At 39.5% G+C, this 23,267-nt stretch overlaps 1 protein-coding gene across 3 annotated transcripts in view; it reads right to left on the bottom strand.

Annotated features, from left to right (window-relative positions):
- Positions 1–23,267, bottom strand: part of MOB3B (MOB kinase activator 3B) — a 193,478-nt gene that overhangs the window by 136,132 nt on the left and 34,079 nt on the right. Inside the window, exon 2 of one of the 3 annotated variants that reach the window (XM_081275855.1) lies at positions 7,116–7,207. The exons of the other annotated variants lie outside the window; for them this stretch is intronic. The gene's annotated coding sequence lies outside the window, so the exon portion shown is untranslated. The remainder of the gene's footprint in view (positions 1–7,115; positions 7,208–23,267) is intronic. 3 annotated transcript variants of the gene reach the window in all.

The raw sequence follows: 23,267 nt of genomic DNA, 5'->3' as shown, positions 1-23,267 counted from the left end.
CTATGTCAGGTGAGGTAGGAGAAAGGTAGATGAGTAGGGAACTAGAGACAATGCTAATATAACAACTGAAATAAAGAATTAAGACAGATCAACCAATACCAGGAAAAAGATCATTGTCAATTAACATTTTCTTTCTTGTTTCTTTAAGTTAGGGTATGACCAAACATTCTTGGAAAAGTTTTACTTTAAAGGAAAAATGTTTGAATTCAAGGAAGTTGGCTCCTATAACTGTCAACAGACTGATTTACCCTTAGCCATTCTGAGTAAATTTGAGACCCAGAGGCTGGAAATTTTTTTATCCCTGGCTCTAGGGGAGCTTATGTGTGACACATTGAGAGATCTTTGCACGGAGATGAAGAAGCCAAAATGGGCTGGCAGATTGGAAATTGGAAAATAGAGTTCTAGTTTTCAAAAGTGTACAATTTTAAGCTTTCGGGCACCAGGGATGGTTAAAATTGACACCAATCATAGGCAAAACTTAGAGCCAATCAAGCCCAGTGACCACAAGCACAGCTTCTGCAGGGTTGCTATGAGAATTCAAGAGGTTATATGCAAAATGTTTGGCACATACTGGGGGAAAAAATGTTGCTATCCCATCTTCATCATTTGGATTTCATGATTGTGAAAGTTTTAACAGAAAATCAGATTCTCGAGAAACCAAACAGCTACTCAGATTCTATCTTAGGAAGCTTAAAATTCTATTCAACCTAATTATATAATAGTAACAGTATAAACTGACATTTATTGAGGACTTGATATTTATTTCAGTCTTCACAGTGTTATGCATAGGTATTATTATCCCTATTTTATACTTCAACTGACAGTAAGATAAAAACTTTGTTCTAGGTCATAGAAGCAGTTAATAGCTCAACTGACTCCAAACCTCTTCACACTGCCTCTTTAGACTCTTTAGACAGTTGGATGATACAAAAAACATAGGACCAGAGAAGTTCTGGGGCACATCTAAAGGGGTCAGAGAAGGAAACAGGAGCAACACAGACATAGCCCTACATCAGAAGACATCTTTCTTGAACTTTTGTGGTCTGGAGTCAGAAGACTTGAATTCAAATCTTAACAATGACTTCAACTGGCAACATCTTTGGACCAAACACCCTTTACTATCCTCAATTTTGTCTTCTTTCAAGATAGTGACACTTATGTCTCAAGGTTATTGTGAAAACTAATAGAGATCAGGCCTGTAAAAACACTTTGTAAATGGAAAACAGCTATGTGGTTGGTATGGTGACTGGTACAAAAGAGAACTAATATTAATCTTAGTGATCTGATGGTAAGTCAGCATTCCCCAGCATTTATAAATCATTTAGGGCATTCCAGTATTTTTTTCTGCATGTAATAAAATCTAGTGCACATAGTTTATTTCATGAATTTGGACATACGATGGCAAATTATATCCCTCAAGTTCTCCCACCATTCTTTAATGCTTTTCAGAATGAAGCACCAAATCTTGTCACGCTAAGGTTTAAAATGCTCTACTGTTAGCATACACATTAGGTTATACTCCAGATATAATCTCTGTATTCTAATATGAGGGATAACTTTTTAAACTATTTACAAAGTTACTAGGAATACAGAGATCTTGCTGGAAGATTAAGGCTGCATCCTTAGAAACTCTCAGGAGAGAACAGACCAGCCATGAGTATCTACCTCAGAGCTTTTCACACTGTCTAGATGCAAATAGGAACTGTGGCACACACCTGTAATCCCCAGTGATTCTGGAGGCTGGGGCAGGAGGACCTCAAGTTCAAAGTCAACCTCAACAACAGCAAGGTGCTAAGCAACTCAGTAAAACCCTATCTCTAAATAAAATACAAATAAGGGTTGGGGATGTGGCTCAGTGGTTGAGTGTCCCTGAGTTCAATCCCCATTATTTTCCCCAAAAAAGAAATAAAACTGAGATAAAAACTAAGACAAGTAATTAATGATGCTATCAGCTCTACCCTTGGAAAGATATTCACAAGTAAAACAAAAAGATTGAAATAAAAATGAGTCAAATGAGCAATGGCAAACCCTGTGCCCACCTTAGAGACTAGAAAATATCCTACCTTTAGAGCCACAATACGTGGGCTTAAGTCCATGGACTGGCCATCAACTCATTCCCTCTAAGGCTAGGTAGCTAAATGAGGCATTACTACCAACAGTATATTTGGGGGACAAGTGAGGTAATATAACTAAAGACAGGCAAACATCAAGTATTAAGTTTATTGATCCATATTTCTCATATTATCGGGTTTCAGGCTTCATGAACAATGGGGATTCCCAACCATCATTATTAGGTCTAATCTTTGACTTCTTCCCCACAAGACCTTAGCACCTGAGCCTCACAATGTACAATATCTCGGAATCTGTATGAGTGAAGCATCATTTCCCCACGCCTGATCTTTATGAAGAAGAGTTTTCCTAAGCACAGTACTGGATTATATTTGTCCTTTTACTAATGTTGTCCCAGGAGAAGAAAAGGAACTAATTTATCTAACTGATAAATTCAAGAATAACTTGAACATGTTCAAGTGGTTTAGCCTTCCCTTTTTTCCTCTGGAGAAGTTTCTACTCCTTGAGAGTAGTATGCTATTTGCTGCTTCCTCAATTTCCTATCCCTGTGAATAGAGGAGGCCTGAGTTCTCCAGTACTGCATGGAAAAAAAAAGGTGGGTACATTTTGGGGTTAGAGTTAACAGACCCATTTGCTACAGACCTATGGCTATATCCTCCAGTCTGTTTTTGTGGTTTTGTTTTAATCAACTTCTTAAAGCTATTTATAGAAGAGTAATAATACTTGTTTTTTGGGCATCCCTCTTGGAAACCCTGTTAGAGATTGTGCAGACTGACTTGCCAGTGCAAAGCAGTAAAAAGTTAGCTGTTTGGGGGCTTTGTTGTTGTTGTTGTTGCAGAGACTTGTGACAGCAGTTCTTAAAGAACCCTGCTCGAGACACAACTCATTCACTACAGAAGGTCTGTGGTTACACACCAGGAAGGCCTGGGAGAGACTCCAGTCACAGGGTGCATTTAGCCCAGATGCTGCCCAATTGCTGGCACAAAGAGTGAGACTACTTAGAACAGAGCACCTCCTATCTGAGAGTGAGCTTTGGCCTTGCAGTCCCCTGTTCCCGTATGTGGCTACCATCCAGGACACATGATATCAGAAGTGTGCTCTACAGGGAATTTAAAAACTTTCCAGCCACCCAGATAAGGCTTCTCCCTTGCCCAGTTTCAATTTCATCAAACTTCTTCCTGGTTCAATTCCAACCCATGGTAGGAGGGAGGAGGTAGAGAACCAAGGAGGAAATAGCAAATCATCTCAGTCCTGTGCCTTCTGTATCTTGCATGCATCTCTGACATGCAAACCCCATGACCTCACACTACACTGTGTTCTTGTGCCCACATGGCTAGTCTCTTCATCAGTCTGTGAGTAGACTCCACTGCAGCACTAGGACCTAAGGCAGGACTGGCAGGAACAGAAGGTCAAGAACCTTTGTGGTTAAAATGTTCATCTAAATGACTGCTAATCAAATACAACACAGATAAACAGTGCTTCCTCCTGCTGAGAGTACCATACCTCCATAATCATGATGAGACATGATCTACCTAAGAAACATTCTCAGAAAATAGCTACTCGACTCAAAGAACCACCACAGCTACTGGACATGCTGTTTCCCAGGCCAATGTAAACAGCTGGCATATTTTCCTTTTGCAGCATTCAGTGAAAAGTCAGCTCCTTTGGAAGCATGCCCAACCTTAAAAGAATGTTTAAAAACTCAGGATGAATCCTTTGTATAGACCTTTGCATGGTGCTACAAAGACCTCTACCTGTGTACTCTGTTTAAAAATAAGTTTTAAAAATATACTTTGAAGGAAAAAATAATGGAGAAGAAATGAATTAGCTTAAGGATTTTTTTTCCTATTATAAAAAGAAAAGGTAACATATTTCCTTTAGGGCAAGCTCTACTTTGTACATAGATGCAAATATGGAACTAAATTCCATCATTATGTATAATTATAATGCACCAACAAAAATAAATAAATAAAGCAACATAAGACTTGCTGTATAGTTAAAAAAAAAACAACTCTACTTTTAAATTACCCTTTCCCAAGTTGTCTCTGCTGATGCGTCCACCCTAGTCCTACTGTCTCTTTACAGTTTGTAACCCAATAAAATGCCATGCACCAGTTCTCCTCATGCTCTGACCTTTTAAACATCTTTATGTGTCTGCTGGGGAAATCTGACAGCAAAATCGTTGCTGATAAGATTTCACAGCAGAAAGAACTCTTGAAGCATCACTTAATTCAATTCAACCTCTTATTTTGTTAAAAACAAAACCAAACACACCTAATGCCCAGAAAAGTGGAGTGAATTTTTTAAGCCCACAGTTAGAAAAGGCCTGAGCTGAAAGTGAATCTCCATGCCAATGTTCTTCCCACTGAGCAACGGCTCTCCTGAACACTTGAGCAAGGCAGATGCTTTACTGCCCTTGGAAACTGCCCCAACTTGACTTCTCTTTAGGTAGGCAGGTTTTTTTAAGCCCCTGGTGGTTTTTTTAAAAGAAACATAACTCTAATATTTCCCCCCAACAAAGTTTTACACAGGTTTAATAAATTTATAAAATTAGACCAACATCCTCTCTTCTTGAGTGAAGTTGGGAGAGTCTATCCTGTTCCCAAGTCACTTACACCTTAGAGAACCTGCAGGTTTGACTTTATCAGACAACTCAGAAGATCCCTAATGCCCACTGTGCTTGTCAGTGACAAAATCTCTGCCCCTGCCCTTTTCCCGGCCTGCCACCCACCATGATTCTCCACTGGCCTTCCAGGCCCAATTGCCACGGGGTCTCCTGGGAACCCTCAATTGGTGCCTCCTTCAAGTGACCTTTCCTTACCACACTGTTAGGAAGCAGCTGTTGTCTCTGCTTTGTTCCAGAGCTCTGAATCTGTTACCTTTCCTTTGTATCAAAACAGTTTGAACCATTTGCTATTCTCATGCCTCACTCCCAGCTATGACAGAGCCCACACACCCATCTGTCAGTCACTGTGAGTCCATCAAAGCAGGTTCAAACATGGAGTGCCCCTTGGGTGGAGGTTCAGCCCACTCCTTCCTTTCTCTCCTGACCCTTCCCTAACCTGCCTTTGTTTCTGCTTACTCGTATTGCACTCATTTTGATCTCTCGCTTCTTAGCAAATATTTATGGGTTTGACTCTTCCTACACTCTTTCCCCAGCACTGCCTCCCATTTATCCTTTTTCTCTTTCACTTTTCTTCTTTTGACCTCAAAGTCCTCAGGACTCTAGTAGAATGGTGGCTGCTGAATTTAAAACAAAACCCAAAAAACTCCTATTCATCCTGAGCCATCTGTCTACTGACTGACTATGGAATTGCCACTGGGTCTCCTGGGAACCCTCAAAAATGAAGGAAGACCAAGATCACTTGAGGTACATGTTTAAAACGTAGGCTATTGGGTCCCAGCCCTCACCTTTGAATGTGTTGGCTCAAATGCACTCTAATGTTTCAGAACATTATGTTTCCCTAATGTTTCCCTCCTGAGCCAGGGAATCTGCTACACCTGCTCTGGCATATTCAGGGGTCACTGGACCCGAAGTTATTTGCCCAACAGAATGGACATGATAGAAATGTGGTCATCTGAAGAGCTGAATTTCCTGCAATAAGAATGACAGAAAAAGTCCTTGGAGGACTAACCTGAACTACACTGGGGATAGAGATGGCCCTTCCTCTGCCAGCTACACCACCCATGGAGAGGATAGCTTCCCCTGTGTTCTGTGTCTGTTGGTCCCTGAATCTTAAAGTCTGGTGGTTAAGGATAAATGAATCTGAGATCAAACTGCCGAGTTTGACTCCCAGGTTTACCATTTTCACATCTGGTGCGTTCTTGATCTTATCATAATACATCACTACATTTTATTTTCCTCTTCTGTAAAATGGAGATAATAAAATGATGATCTACCTCATAGTGCTATGGTCAGAGTTAAATGACATTATCCAAATAAAGCACTGGACAAGGCATAAGGTAAGTATGTGATTATAAATATTAGCTTCAATATATTCAGATATATATGTGCCCCTCCTTCTGGGCAGGGAATTTCTTAAAGCAGATCCCATAGGGCTTCCTCCTTTCCTCCTTCCCTGTCACAGAATACACTCTTAGTGGACTGTCCCTTGCAACACTGTATTGGTGTTCAAACAGGACAGTAGGCAAGAAGGGGTTAGCATCATCAGACCTAATACACAGTAGGCATTTAATAATTGCCACTGATTATTGAAGAGTGTAACCCATCTTGACCCCTTTCAGAGAGAGAGGAACAGCAGAACTATCCCCTATCAGGCCTAAGGCACTGGCTTCTCATCCAGCCACTGAGCAGACCTGCCTTTCCCCAGGGTGGAGCACAGGTCAGGAGGCTGCTCCAGGGACTGCATGGGAGGCTGGCTAGAAAGCTTGTGTTGACTGGATACTTAGGCCTATTATTTTGTTGTGAATCCAAGCTCTCCTAGCAGTGGCAGAGAAACTCCTCCTCAGTTAACGGATGCTTTTTTAATACCAAGTATCTTAATTCTGATTTTCTTATGTAACCACAATGTGTAGACTTGCCAAAAAATGTTAAAAATAGAAGGAACCAAAAATCAAAGAGAAAAGCTTCTCATAGTTTCTAAACCAACTTGCATGGAAACTGTTGCCTCACAAAAGCATGATGGATGTGATTTTCTTCACTCATTTGGGGGTGCTGTATTTGTTTTCCTGCTTTATTCTTTGGGTAGTTTTATTTCTTTTTTCCCACACTAAAACAATAAAACCTACATGAGGGGAGGAAAAAGCCCTCAAAAATCTCCAAAGCCCTTACGAACTTTTGCCAGGAGAAATGCCCACTTAGGCAAACCCATGGAAAACAACTGCCCTTGCAGGCACTGGGCTGAGCCAAATCCCTGCAGGGAGGACTTGCTTTATTTTTGGTCCAAGCAGAGTCCAGGAAACCACATCCACTGACTTCTTATTCATTTAAGAGTCTACATTCATCAATAAGTCCTGATGAGTAAGCCCCCATTAGAGAGTCCTCTATTTGCAAGAAAAAAGAGGAAAGAGAAATGTTTACTCACTATTCCTAGGAAAATGGTATCTGTCCAGCAAGAGACCCAAACAGGTGTTTGGTAACAGCTCTTTCTCTATTACCTTCAAATTGCACTGTATTCTATGGAAAGAAAAAAAAGAAAGAAAAAGAAAAGAAAATTCCTTTTGAAAAAAACATGGTGGGTGGTGTAGAATTCTATAAAAATTCTGATAACCATAAGCATTTCTTCCACCAACTTTAGTTACTTAAAAAAATTCAAAAGCCTAATATAAGTGAAAACTGAAAAATACAGAGTTCCACAAAGACAACTAAGAATGTCATATAAAAAAAGAAATCTAAAAACCATGTTAGTACATGTAAAATGCAAACCTTACAAACATTCGTATTTTAAACAACAGATACCTGTTCCAAGATTCTAAAGATTTTATGTGCTTATACAATGAACTGGTCCTCAGTTGGTCTCCTCTAATTTGTCCTAACATTGAGCAGCTTCTAGAAAAAGACAAAACCTGACAGAACAGGGCAGTATAGCCAAGGAGCTCTGATTTATTTCAGCTTTGAAAGGCCTCTACAATTGGATTCTCATTTTTGCAGGGAATGCAATCCACAGGACTGAGCTTGCTGTCCTGAATAAAGTACACGTTTTTCTCATCTAGCAGAGTAATCTTGTGAAATGTGAGCACAACCTGCCAGGTTGTCTGCAGAAGGCACAAGGGGGAGGGTGGGGTCATGCTGGGACAAGGAAGGAGGAGTCACTCCAGGTTTGGAAAGCCTAGCTCCCAGGGCACCAAGCTCACAGGAGGGTCCTGACTTCCAAGGTACCCAGCTTTCCAAGCAGGAATCACAAGAGGAGATGGAGCTGCGGCCCCGAAGGCTAGGTCCCTAAGCTAATCCACCTGACCCTCTTGTGGGGAGCAACACAGGAAGGGAGAGACAGAGGGTGGGGAAAATCCCAGTTCCTCTCCACCTAAGGCTAGCACAAACAGTGAATGTTGATGATAGACCCCATCAAGACCTCCCCCAGGCTCATCATAGGTCATGTATTCCCCCTAGATCCACATCCCACCCAACTTTGCTCATAACAGGAAGGTACCTTGGATTTCCTTAGGAAAGTTACCAGGACAATCTAAGCTTTCAATGGGGCACGTAACCTAATAGCAGACATAGGTCCATGGACTGAATGATTATGGTCCTCTAAAATCTATACACTGAAATTCTAACCCCCAATTTGGTGATATTTGGAGTTGGGGCTTTTGGGGAAGTAATTAGGTCAGATGGACTCCACCTTCATGAATAGAATTAGCTTTCTTATAAAAGGAACATTGAGAGCTCTCAAGCCCTCAAGAGTGTGCACACCAGAACTCAAACATGCTGGGATCCTGATCTTGGACACCCAGACAACAGAACTGTGAGAAATAAATACCTGTTGTTTATTCGCCACCCAGTTTATTATACTTCATTATAGCAGACTGAACTAAGATACATACGCACTTGGAACACTAATTATTTCATTTTTATAGTAGTCTAGGCTTCAGATGTATTTAGTTTTCTAAAGCCACCTCAGATTGTGTGAGGAGATGAAGTAATTCTTATAATAATTTACATTTCTGCCAACCATCATGGTAAATATGAGGGCCCTTTTATATAAAAGAACTTTCAGACTAACAAGGAAATAAAATCTCATTGTTCCAAGTCCTACTAGAAGAACCTGAATTCTGAAGATGTAGAAGAAATGATTCAAGTGGATCTTCCCTAGACATCGAGGGCCCAAGCTTATTTTTTTCATCTCTCTTACCAAGATTGGCCGAATAAACCTTACCCTTGCCAGCAAACAAGTAAAGGCAATGGCAGTTTTTAATGGCACAACCCAGGTCATCATACACTTAACCAGTGACTATGATGACAGGGATTGCAGGAGCCTGCTGGTTAGAACATTTGTATCATTTGTGATGAGACACATAGTTATTTCCTGTTCTAGGAAATTTCAGATGGTGGATAAGAAGAAAGCCAGGAAGGGAAGAGACATTCTGACAAAATCTGGCAAAGTCTCTTGAGGATCTACAACCTCTCCCCGTCTGGCAGTGGCAAATAACCCCATTAAGATGAACTTTGAGGGGCTGGGGATGTGGCTCAAGCGGTAGTGCACTTGCCTGGCATGCGTGCGGCCCGGGTTTGATCCTCAGCACCACATACCAACAAAGATGTTGTGTCTGCTGAGAACTAAAAAATAAATATTAAAAATTCTCTCTCTCTCTCCTCTCTCACTCTCTCTTTAAAAAAAAAAAAAGATGAACTTTGAAATCTGGTGCAAAGTTTTTGGAAATAAATCTAATACTAGAAATTAAATTTTAAATATGCAAACTCACCTTTAACAGTCTATCACAAATTGTGTTACAGTGGTAAAAGATTTCTAAGATGGCTCGAAATGACCTCTGCCTGCCGGTATCCATGCTGTTGCATAATCCTCTCTGCTTTACTGAGGGCTAAAACTAGGGACTTACTTCTAATGAATGGAATACAGCAAAAGGAATGGGGAACACTTCAAACATCAGGTTATAAGGGACTGTGACTTTTTCTTGCTGGACTATTTTTACTCTTGTTTGCTCATTTTGACAAAGTTAGTCTTTTATAACTATGAGATAATAATGTTGTTTTTAAGCCATTAAGTTGGTAGGGGGATATTTTGTTATGAAGCAATAGATAAATAATAAGGTTGTTTAAGCATCATTGTTTACAATCATGCACATGAAAAGAAAATGACCCAAAAGTCCATCCAGAAGGAACTAGTTCCAGAGTGATACATTCATACAAACAATACTGTGTAGCCCTCAAAACACTCTGAGGTCAATATCTGATTTGAAATGGAAAGAAGTCCATGAAAATGCAAAACAAGTAGCAAAACAACATGAGACTTCTAAAATATGACAGATACCTATATTTCCACTCCTGTACAATCCGGACAAGCTCTTTACCCAGTGTTCCCATGTCAGAAAAAGATTCTAGTTGCCTAGTCGCTCTATTATAATATAAAACATTTCTCACCTAAGCCATCATTCTCTCTTTCTTTACAGTTGCCATGGACCAGACTGATTGCCCTGCTCCTACTTATGCTCCTCTTCAATCTATTTCTAGACAATAGCCAGAGTAGGACTTTAAAAATATAAGTGAATCAGGCCACTACTCTCTCCAAACCCTGTAACGGCTTCCCATCACACTAAGAATAAAAACCAAAGTCGCCATGTTTGTTCACAAAGCCATAATGTACAGAACTGGCCCTTGGATACTTCTTCCCCTACAATTTTTCTCTCACTCACCTGCTCCATCCACATTGGCCTCCTTGAAGTTTCTACAACACACCGAAGCTGCTATAACCTCAGGACTATTAATTTGCAAGGATGTCTGTTACACAATATCTAAAACTGGGTGACTTAAAAAATAGAAATGTATTATCTATTTTGGAGAACAGAAATCTGAAATCAAGGTACTGGCATTGCATTGCCATGTTCTCTGAAGAGTGCCAGGTAAGGATCTGCCCAATCCCTCTCTCCTTGCTTCTGGTAGTTTTCTGGCTATCTCCAGTACTTCTTGGCTTGCAAATTCACCATCCCAATCTGCACCTTCATTTTCATCTGATGTTCTGGTGTGCATGTGTACCTCAAATTTTCCTTTTTGGTGAAGACAGTAGTCATTTGGTGTTAGAGATCTTGCCTATTCCAATAGGACCTCAACTTAATGAATTATACCTGTAAGGATCCTATTTCCAAATAATGTCATATTCAAAGGAGGTAAGAACTTCAATATGTGAATTTTGGATGAGAAACATAATTCAACTCATAACAAGAGACTTTGCAATTGTCGTTCCCTCTCCCTAAATAGAGAAACTCTTCCAGCCAGTGCAGCTGCCATGAGAATGTCTTATAGACATTCAGCTTACAGGGAGATTAATTGTCCAGGAGTTAGTTACAACTGTCTTGCTTTGAAATCCTTCTCTTGAGTTTGTGCCAAAGCCATGCTTCCCACCGACTACTCCTAATGAGTCCCCGAGAAAAGCAGGGATACCAAGGCAATCCTGTTCCTAGGAGATGAAAACTCACATGACACATGGCTTCAGCTCAAAGACCCCCCCAGTAGCCTCACCAAACTCTCTCAGAATGGCACAGCACTCTAGGATGTTTCCACTCCACGTTTATCCCATTGCTTCTTCACCTGGAATCAAACTTGCATCACAATCTGATGAGCTTCCCAGGGTCCCACCAGCTCCCTTCCCCTTTTTCCCTTACAGTCAGAGTACTCAAAATTATTGCACTTATAAAAAAAAAAAAATGATTGCACTTGAATGCTCTGCTATAGCCATCTTGAAATTCTTTTTCTTTTTTCTTTTTTTTTAAATTTGCAATAAGGAGCCCTATATTTTCATTCTGCACTGGCCTCTGATCTTATAGGAGTTGCCTTAATAGATCTCTTGCATAGATAATCCTGTCTTGACATCTGCTTCTCAGATTACCCAAATGGAAATCCCAGATATCAGCATGACTCTTCATCACATTACATAAGCCTCTGATCAAAGGTCCCTTGCTGTCCTCCACAAAGCACATTCATCTGACCTGTTCCTTCTTTGTCCTCACTTAGCTTGCTTTAACTTTCTTCATAGCTCTATTTGATTTTACAGTATTTTTTTGTTGTTGTTGTCTGTTTTGTCTTTCCTTTGAGAATGTAAACTATGGAGGGGGTAAAGATTTTGAGTTGCTTATTTTTGTACCCTAGATATATAACAAAGCCAGAAACAAGAGAGTCAATAAAGAGTGTGTGAATGTTGAACTGAACTCACTCAAATACCCCTTCAGTTTCAAACATATAAAATATAACCCAATGTGACCATGATAGGAATGTACCATATAGACTTATACAACGTAACTGTTCTTTTTTATAAAAGCCAGACATTTGAAAACCTTCATCTATGTGAAAAAAAAAAAAGACTAGAAAAAGTACCATTGTCCCCTAAGTAGATCAGGGAAGGCAAGTAAGTCTGCATTCTGATCTTCTTGGGGTGAAAAAATATATACCTAAAGAAAAAAAAGGATAAAAAGAACAACACCAAGCCTGTGTCATGCGCAAGTATATTGCCCCAACTCACATTGCTTAGATTCTGCAATAAATCTGAGCCAATAAAACTTGAACCACAAAACACCATTAAAGTGTTCCCAGAATCAGGGAAAATTCTGCAGAATTAAACTCAAATTGCTAGATAGAAATATTTTCATAACTTAAGACACACAAGCCTCCCCCACAGTAAACTCTTTGCTGATCAAACCAAAGAACCAAACCACTCAGAAGGAGGAGCCAGCTATATATCATGAAGAATTAGCACTCAAGAACCCATGGTAATAGAATAACTTGATAGGTCTATAAACTATGTTTTAAAGTATTTTTTAATAAAAGAAGGAAAAAATAATGAAAGAACCATCCTCTATGAAAAAAGAAAGAATAGATTTGAAATAAAAAATGAAAAAAATACAGTAAGTCAAATCCTAGTTATGCTGAAAAAAGAATTATTATTGTGAAAGATGGATTTGCAAAACTATTCTGAATGGAACAGAGAAAAAAGAGAAAATGTCAAAGAGAGGTTATAAGACATGGAATTAAATCAAGAAAGTAAAACATTTTTTGGGCTGGGGATGTGGCTCAGTGGTAAAGTGGTCACCTAGCATGCATGAGGCGCTGGGTTCAATCCTCAGCACCGCATAAAAATAAAATAAAGATGTTGTGTCCACTGAGAACTAAAAAATAAATATTAAAAATCTCTCTCTCTCTCTCTCTCTCTCTCTCTCTCTCTCTCTCTCTCTCTCTCTCTCCTTTAAAGAAAAAGAAAAAAAAAAGAAAGAAAGTAAAACATGTAAATGGAGTTCGAGCACTTTTATACCGCTGTTGGTATTGTAATTAGTGCAACCACTATGGAAATCAGTATGGAGGTTCCTCAAAAGACTAGGAATGGAACCACCATATGACCCAGCTATACCACTCCTCAGTATTTATTCTAAAGAATTAAAGTCAGCACACTATAGCAATACATGCACACCTTTGTTTATAGCAACACAATTCACATCAGCCAAACTACGAAACTAGCTTAGGTATCTGTTAATAGATGAATGGGTAAAGAAAATGTGTTACATATACAAAAAGGAGTTTTATTCGGCTACAGTGAAGTTTTATTTAGTCATATTCAGGAAAATGGATGGAACTTTAGAACATTATGTCAAGTAAAATGCGCCAATCTCTGAAAGTCAACGGTTCTATGTTTTCTCTTATGTGAAAGCTAGTGAGGAAAAAGGAAAAGAAAGGTGTATGAAAGGATCTCATAAAATTAGAAGGGAGATCAGTAGAGTAGAGGAAGAAGACCAGGAGGGAGGAAACAGGAGAGGGAAAGGGGAGATACTAGGAAATGATATTGGCCAAGTTATATTGTTATATCTGTGCACATACAAATATGTAACAATGAATCCCACCATTATGTATACTTATAATGCACCAATAAAAATGTGGAAAACTTTAAAAAATAAATGGAGTTATGGGAGGAAGGAAAAAGAAATTGTGAGAGAGGCAATATTGAAATGATAGAGCTAATAACTCAGCAGAAATAAAGCAATACATGTGTCCTTGAGCTAAAAAATTGCAAATTCCAAGCAGGATTTAAAACACACACACACACACACACACACACACACACACACACACACACATTTAAGAAACTGCAGAACATTAAAGTCAAATAGAAAGTCATAAAAACTACCAGAGATAAAATGGTAGTCAGATTGGCAGTTTATTTGTCATCAACAATACAAAGGCCAGAAGATTAAATAATAACATATTCAAAATGGCACAAGAACATAAAAACTGTCAAACTAATATTCTATATCTAACTAAAATATTGCCCAAAACATGGGGGTGAAATAAAAATATATTCATACAAAAAAGAGGAGGATATCCAATTTGCAGACCCTCCTTGAAAGAAATACCAAACAATAATAATGTATTTCAGTATAAAGTAAACTGAGAAAAAGAAAAGATAAACAACAACAAGGAAAGAAGATAATAATCGTGTTAATAAATTTATAAATACCTGTACTTAAAAATCTTTATCAAATGAACAGGGAGAGGAGTTATAAACTTGAAACTAAAATATTTACAGCAATAATATGGAAGGGAAATTATGTAAAATATTACAAATTCTTTGTACTATTTTATAGGGGAACGACAATTTTGAATAATTTAATTTTTTTAAAAAAGCTAAGCATGCATATTATAATGGGGGGATGAGGAAGTAGGTGAGAGGATAAGAAATAGAGTGTAACTTCTAAGGTAGTAGAAGGAAAGAAAAAAGAAAAAGCACACTCAAATGAGACATGTGCAAACAAATAAATCCACATAAATTTGCCATCAGCAGATCGTCATTAAAAGAAATTCTAAAAAATGCCTTTCAGGCAAAAGGAAATTGACCACAGATGTAAGTCACATAAGAGGAGTTGACCGAGTAATTTCTATGACATAGAAAGATAAATGATTCTGAGATACTAGAAAAAAAGTAAAAAAACAAGAAGTGGTAAAAACATAGGTAAATGAATGTAGACAGTGACTCTAAAAGAATAAGAGAAGGCCGGCACCGTGTTGCACACCTGTAATCCCAGCAGCTCAAGAGGCTAAGCCAGGAAGTCTGTGAGTTCAAGGTCAGCCTCAGCAACTGCCAGGCACTAAACAACTCAGTGAGACCTTGTCTCTAAATGAAATACAAAATAGGGATGGGACTGAGGCTCAGTGATTGAGTACCTCTGAGTTCAATCCCCAGTACCCTCCCCCCATAAAAAGAATAAAATAAATTTAAAAGAACACAGACTTAAAATACTCAAAAACTAGCATAGGGATTGGAGGTATAAATGGGAAGGGTGTTGCTCAGAGGAAGATAAAGGTATTGATCACTTTGGGATTTAGTAAGATCAAGATGAGTGCTGTCATTCAGGGATTATAGGACAAACAGCATGAAAGACTCCAGCAGATGTATATTAAAATATATCGGCTAATATAACAAATGTCAATCAACTGAACACTTCAGGTAAAAGACAGTCACAAATAGCAGTGCTAACTGGGGCAGAGCAGGTCTTATAAATGAGTAAGCAGGGACAGGAAGGCAACAGCTCCCAGCAAATGGCCACTTCAGGGTCCAGGTTGGGTTGAAGTGCTGGGAGTGTCTGTCTAAAGGGGACAGTTCTCACAGACCACAGCCATGCAGGAACACAGGCCAGGGCCATATAGGCCAACTTCCCTGCAACGCGGAAATTCAGCATTTTATGGGAAATCTGATTGCTAAAGATTGATCTCTAATTTTTTTAAAAAAGCAAACATACATAAAGAAGAAGAAGGAAGAAGAAAAGATTAATCCAGGTGACAGAAGCAAGGAAATAAAGTGAAACTAATGAGAGTGGGGGGGAAAGCATGGTAAATACAATGCAAAAGCATATCGCAAAAGAGAAATTGAAAAAAGAAGAACGCTCGCAACATGCATGGAAGTGATGGCTGGTACTAAAGCACACTGTGATCCACCCTGTAATTTCCACCCTGTTCAACCTTATCATTTGGCTGAAGACGCCTAACATTAAAGAAAGGGAAAAACACTGAATAGTCCAAACAGGAGACACATGGAGCCCCAGTGGTCACTCTAAACTCAAAATAATGTCTGGATGTTTATTCCATCAGTTCTGCTTACACCCAGTCTCCGTGAGGCCTACTGGATACCTGGGTTTGCCTAGCTGTTAGGAAAAATCATGATATTGAAGAAAATCATGATGTTAAATGGAATGGTTCATGTCTGAAAAGATGAAGAAAGAGGAAAAGAAAATCAATGGTGTTCTACTTAAGTTACTCTTTGAATCTGCTACTTGAGCCTGTTCCTGGGATGTCACTTCTTTTCCCCAAAAAGTTTAGTGTGGCTGCCAAAGCCTTTTGGACCTAGCCTACCTGTGTCCCAGTCCCTGACTCCACATGTTTGTCTATGCAGGATCCTCTGTCGGGATGCACTTCAAACCAAATCCACTCCCAGGAGAAGCATTCTCTAAAGGCTGCTTGAGGTTCCTGATGAAATAGCTCTGTATGAGAATGTACCAGGTGGCTATTTTCAAGCTTAGTTGAGCTCTGTAAAAATATGTGCAATGAGGGCTGGGGATGTAGTTCAGCGGTAGAGCCCTTGTCTCTGCCTGGGTTTGCAAACATAGATACATATTTGGAGAGACAGAGAGAGAGAGAGGGTTGTTTTCATTGCAATTCTGGAAGGCATGGAATAAATGGGCTGACCTGATGAGGCTGCTCCCGGCAAGGAATGCACACCCTATGGGGACAGACTCCTAGGGGGGTCTTGCCTATGGACAGGCCTCCTGTTCAGCTGCCTTAGACACTGAAACCATAGCTACAATGCATACTGCTCACTCTTTTTTCAGGGTGCATATAGAGATTTGATGGCTTAAAAGAGATTATTGTCTCTAGAACATAAAGAGAAAAATAGAAAATCTGTAAACATTTAAGTAAGTATCTATAAACATAGGATGCTTACTTCTTCTTTAAATGTTAAATTTATTATTTGAAAATATTTTATTACCTATGAAAACAATTGTAGGTTAAATTTTCTTAATTTTAAAGAAGAGAACTGTACTACTCCTGAGAAATCTGAGTCAATCACAAATTGAATGAGTTACTTATAGTCAAATGATTCCAAAAAGCAAATTATAAACACATTTTTCATTGCTTGAAGCAAAAATAAGGTTTAATGTGGGGTGTGGGTGCACATTGATATGTTTGGTATGTGTGTGGGCAGAAAAGGACCTAGGGCCTCAGAATGTCTCAAAGATCTGGTCCCTTATGCAGCTGGAAGGTGCAGGGGGTGCTGGGGGAATATGAAGCAATCCAAGGGGGAATGGCATTGAAATCTTTAATAAAATTACAGGCCCAGGACAATGCTGAATTCCACTGGATTTCTTGTAGGACTGTATACAGGATAAGGCTTTGAGTCCAGGTAGGAATCTGTGGAAGTGAGGAGCTAATAAATTCTGGAGCAGGAACAGAGAGACAGAGGAAGGCCTGAGGGCAGAGGTGCCATGCTGAACTCAGAGAGCTGATCATCAGGGTTCAAGACAAGTTCTACCTATGTTTTTTGAGAGGCAGGGATGCACCAAATGAAAAATGTTACTGCATTTCATAAGGTATGCTCTTTTGAAAACGCAGGGCTTGTTAAAATTGTCTGGAACTAAAATAGAAGTGGTCAGAAGTGTTTTATAAGGGCTTCCAATCAGAGGTTCACATTAATTTCAGAGAAAAAGGTGTTAGGGCTAAGAAAGTTCTGCCACAGAAGACCCTGATCCAACAAGGTCTCCCAGAGTCTCCATGGTAGCTTCCTGTCCACCAAGTCCTTCCAGTTATATTAGACTTCTGTTAAAAATGAAGAAAACCAAACCAAACAAAACAACCCAGGTGGGGCAGCAAGCCATCACAAGAAGTGACTACATCTCTGTATAAAACTGATGGGTGGAAAGTAATACACAGAGAACGCAGTAAAGTCCATTATATTAAGCTGACTTGTACTTTTAATAAAAAGATGTAGAACTTGAAAAATATTAAATCTCCAATAGAGTCACACCAACCTATCAACATTGAAGGACCACCATGAAGGTTCCATGGGGAGTAGTCCCAGGATAATTCCCTCCTGTTTGCTCCAGACCATCTGCTCATCCCCATACTATCTCACTGCCTCACTGCCTATCCACAACCTCTTTTTTTCTTCCCCTCTCTCTCTCCCTCCCTCTCAGAACTCAGAGACTGACTCCATCCATCCTCAGACTTTTTCTGCAAGCTCTTATATCCAGGCATGAGCTCACCAGAGTACCAGCTAATGAAGTAGATCCACACAGTCAGATTGGGTAACCCACTTTGGAAGGGGACTCTGGGCCACACACAGATATAGATGCCTATTACACCTCAGTTAGTGGAAGTGTGACACCTACCCTTTAATCTTGACACATATGAGCCGCCCAGGAAAATTAGCCTTTTTACTATTTTAAACAAGCACTCAGCCAAGCTCAGAATGAGCATTTTCCAGTGCCAGGTGGACAGTTTCAGCTGAACATTTCATTGGCATCCAGTCTACACACTGATTAAAATATCAGTAACAACAGAGATCATAGCAAATTACTTTTTTTTAGTATTTATTTTTTAGTTTTAGGTGAACACAGTATCTTTATTTTATTCTTATGTGGTGCTGAGGATTGAACCCAGTGCCTCATGCATGCTAGGTGACCACTGAGCCACAACCCCAGCCCCAGCAAATTACTTTTATATATGACTTATTTCATAATGTGAACTTATTTAATCCTCGTAACAATCTATAAAGTAAGTCTTCTTATCATTTCCATGTTATAGACAAGGACACTGAAAAAGATTAATTTATTTACCCAAGATTGCATAGTTAGGAAGCAGCAGATATGAGATTCAAACCTAAACAATCTAGTTCCATAGTATAGACTTAGCTTCTAAACCATGTCAAACAAAACCAAGCACATTGCTGCCACAAGATCAGTCATTCTCCTACTCTTCCTAATGTTAACAAGGTCTTTGTTTGTTTGTTTGTTCATTTCTGTTTTTGTGATACTGAGGATTGAACCCAGGGGTACTTTACCACTAAGCTACATCCCCAATCCTTTTTATTTTTTATTTTGTCCTGGCTGATCTCAAACTTATGATCTTCCTGTCTCTGCCTCCCAAGTGGCTAGGATCACAGGCAGGCACCGTGGAGATGAGTTTTTGCAGAAGATAGCCATATACAGAGTCCAAAGGGATTCAGGATAGCACTATTAGAGGCAAGGCAAAGAGTAGGAAAGCTCCCACTAGAGGAAGTCGGCCTAGCAAGAGAAAAATCCTGACAGGAGCACGGAATTCTTCTGTAAACCTTTAAAACACTACAGAATGTGGGGTAGCTAACTCATTCCTTCACCATCAGTCTAGTTCTTTCAGATCCTCTTCTCACACCTTCATCATCTTAGGTCCTAAAAAGCAAGCTGCGTTTATCCACAGAAATGCTTAATAACCACTACTAAAACTAATTCAGGTAGTTTTTAAAAAAACCTTGTGACGAATAACTGTGGTCAATATTTTAACTTGCCAGTCCTTTTAGAGAGCAATGTAACCCCCAGATCAACTTAAAAAAAAAGAATACATATAAAGTAAATATTATTATATACTAGTTTTAAAATTGTTATAATATATATTAAGTTTTATTATATGTAAATATGTATTTAAATATATATGTGTGTATATATATAAATATATATTTATATATAAAATATATATATAATTTTTTTTCAGTGCCAGAGATTAAACCCAGGGCCTTGAACATGCTAAGCAACTGCTCTACCATTGAGCCATATCTGCCCCACCTTTCCCCTAAACAGCAGATTTCAACAGATTCCAATTGTGTTTATATTTCTTTCTTGTGTGTAGATCTGTGAGCCAAGCTTTATCTTTTATAAGCATCAATGTTTCATTTAATTAAATGGATCCAGACTTTTGAAAGAAGATCTAGAACAAGAAAGCCTGATAATAGTAACTATAGGAAGGAAAACAGATGACTTCTAACTCTAATTCAAATTCCATGCTAGGTTAACAACACATGAAGGCAACAGATAGAAACAATTCCCTGTGAGTTGGTCAGTCACATCTCACATGAACAGAAACAGAGTGGAAGCTGGTCATGTGGCAACCAAGTTTCAGAGTTTCACATGTGATTAGATGAGAAGTTCATAAGCAGCCTTTCTGTGAAGAACAATTGTGTACAAAGTAGAGAAATATGCAACTATGTGACACTTCTATGTAATAAAAATTTGTTTAAATTTTGTTAATTTAAAAATCAAAACCAAAACTTTTACCTAGCATTTGACATTTTAACCACCATCTAATCCCCCAGCTTTGTATTAATTCTGGCCTTCTATAAGTGAGAAGCAGAAACCCACCCAGGCTGGTGTGAGTAATGAGAGGAGTGGTGCTTTTAAGAGTGTAATATTGCAAGAAAGAAAATGTGGGCTTCATGTTAATTCAAATAGGAGACGACGTAGAATTTGGCTTCATGGGAACTGGGAGACTCAAGGCAATTTCAGAGTTCTCAGTGCTAGAAGATAATTCTTCATGATGTTTCTAAAAGTTTTACTCCAGACTATCTTTTCTGGAATATCTGCATGGCAAACAGCCTGGGAAGCCAGGGGGTAGGATTCCCTGCAGATCAGAGGGGCAGGTTTGTTTTCTGATCAGCCTAATAAAGACAGAACATCCTCTGCCCAAGGATGTGTTTACTTTCCAGGGTAATAAAGATAATGTTACTCTCTCTAGTGGGGAGGATGGGCAGGTCCCCTTATAAAATTGGGAGTTTCCTAAACCCAGTGTTACTCAGCTCTGAAATGGACCCCAGTGCTCACAGAATGCACTTGGCCCACCTCCATATCACCCCTGTGGGAACTGGGGAACAAGGGAGGATGGATGTCAACCTGATGCTCAAGCTACCTGCTGTGCCCTGAGTCATAAACAGAAAAGACTGTGTTTGGGTTCATTGTTTCCTTACCAGCAATTTAGTATCACTAAATCACTCAATGCTGCCACGTGATACTGCTTGGCCACTAACTCTTAGAAGCAAAAGTCTATAGATCTTCACCTTTGTGTCTGCTATTAAAACAACTCAGCTTTCCCGACAGAATTCTCAAATAAGTATTTCTCACCCTGATGCTACATGTCTTTCCTCTCCCTATTGATTCTACTAAAATATCATGATTTCTTTCTTCTCATAACTTTGGTTCATTCATAGCCTATCATTTTTGCATCCTTTCAGCTTCCATGGCTAACTATCTGATATTGTTTACCTCTAAAATCAGATTTCCGAGGGAAATCAATTATTGCAGCAACTGGCTGTGGGGACAGAGATTTTTGAAGTCAGGTGGGTCCACAGGTCTGCCAATATTCAGACTGGCTCCCATTGAGTCAGGGGACCACCCATGATGATTACTTATCTGCTGTCCGAGCCTCACACCTGGCCTACCACCTTCTGCTTTGTGTTGCCCCTAAGGCTGGAAGTCTACAAGCAACTTTTTTCCCAAGCTCCTTTGTCCACTGATTCCCTGTTGTATTGAATTCAAGAAAGGTGGAGGAGGGTGAGCATCAGGTGAATTCTCTTGTACTGAATCGTTTCAGTGTGGCAACTGCTGTAGCAGTAGCAAGAGTGAGGTGATTCAGAACACAATGTCTAGCTCAGAGCCACGTCCAGCCTTGTAGATACAATGGAACATTGCAAACATAATTTCTTTCAGAGAAACTCAGATTGGTGTCTTATCTCTGAAGTACTCATGCCACACCCATCAAGTAGCACTGATTTGATCGTGTGGAATACCCTTTGCCTCCCCAGCAGAACACCATGATATCTTGGTCAGCACACAAAGGGACAGCGGTTGCCATGATGTATGAATTTCAAGGCTGCCTGTGGTCACTTATCTGGTGCCGAGTCTGAGAGAAGGGCAGGTAGGGAGTTATAACCATTCCATGGCAGGGGCCCAGAATTACTCCTACATATTCTGGAAAGATTGGTAGCTTACACAGACTAAAAGCAGGGGGTTTGATGATGTTGGTGGGAATCTTAGATAATTATGGTTGTCACCTTGGTATTGGAAAATTTAGATGCCACTGCCAAGTTTGTTTTTTGTGGCCATTTTGGGCTCATTTTCCAGGTTTTCTCGCATGTGCCTTTTGTCAACTGTATTCCCTTTTACTTGTCCTAGTCCATCCTCCTCTTTCACTAGCGGTTTTCTTCCCTTGTCATTTAAGCTTTCTCAGCTATGCATAGAAATCCAACAGAAGCCTGTTGTGTGTGACTTTGCCTTGCTCCCAGGCAGTTCTGAAAGCAGCAGGTGCCTCCTAGGCAAAGGCTTCTGTTAGACCTCAGACTGCAAATCCTGGGCTCTCATTCTCAAAAGCAGTCAGATGAACTTAAGTCAAAACAGGTCTGGTTGGGGTTAATTTGCACATCTTGAACTAAAGTCACTTGCCTTGACTTATTCCAAAAACACACTAAATCTTATTTCTCTCATCATGGGAAGAGAGAAAGACTATGCTTCTGGTATAAAATGTATAGAATATATCACACAGGAGGAGGCAAGGCATGCACTTCCCTAAGCAAGCAATAAAATAAAGCAATAAAATAAACTGTGTGTATGTGGGTGGGGCTAGCTTACGGGGTACTAGAACTACAAGTGGAATAACAAACTTCCCTAGCTGGGAATAGGCACTGGAAATGGAAATATCACACCAGATAGGGAAAGAATCTATTTCTTTTTGCTCAGCAAGGCACTAAGGTTCAATATCATATGAATAATGTCCACCTATATAACCATATACAAAGCATATTCTCTCCACTCTCAGTGCAGATGTATCTCTGAAATAGGCAAGCTGAAAACAATGATAAAACATGGCTTGATGTTGTTTATTGATTCATTCGTGTTTGTGTGAGAGAAAAATAGTAAAAGTACAGACATAAAGTACCAATGGTTTCTGACTGCAGGGTAGTTGTCAAGTCTAGAGAGAAGAATATTGAAAGAGAATGGGGAATGCCTAGGACGGTTTATTTCTTGAATAAGAAAGGAGGGATCTAAAGCTTTTGTAGAAAACTGTATCTGCTAGATCTGAGTGGTGTGCATTTAGGAGTATAACCTGTCACTTTTTATTTCTGTTTATTTAAAATGCTTCATGGTGCAAACATGAAATGGTGTCATAGGATTCTTCAAGTCATAGTTCCTCCTTTAAGCCATCACAGATGGGTTAGACAGAGAAACTGTGGAAATCAAATTCACTAAAATGTATCAGAAAAGAAAAAAAAGACAAATACACATCTGTTTCCAAATTATTTTATGAATGATCCCATCCATCCCACAAACACAGCAGCCAAAGTGATCCTTCTGAAGCCCATATGTGATCAAAGTCCCATGCTCAGAGCCCTCAGGGCACTCCAGTGCCTTCACAGCATAGGAAAAACACCTGGTCCCAGCCTCAAAGATCCCTCTGGATCTGGACCTTGCTTAGTCCTTTGAATTCAATGTTCCAGTCAGAATATGCTTCC

This window comes from Spermophilus citellus (genome assembly GCF_964194105.1).
Source record: "Spermophilus citellus genome assembly, chromosome: 2".
NCBI classification, from domain to species: Eukaryota; Metazoa; Chordata; class Mammalia; order Rodentia; family Sciuridae; genus Spermophilus; species Spermophilus citellus.
The sequence above is the reverse complement of the archived record's forward strand: the minus strand, read 5'-3'. Positions and strand labels throughout refer to the sequence as shown.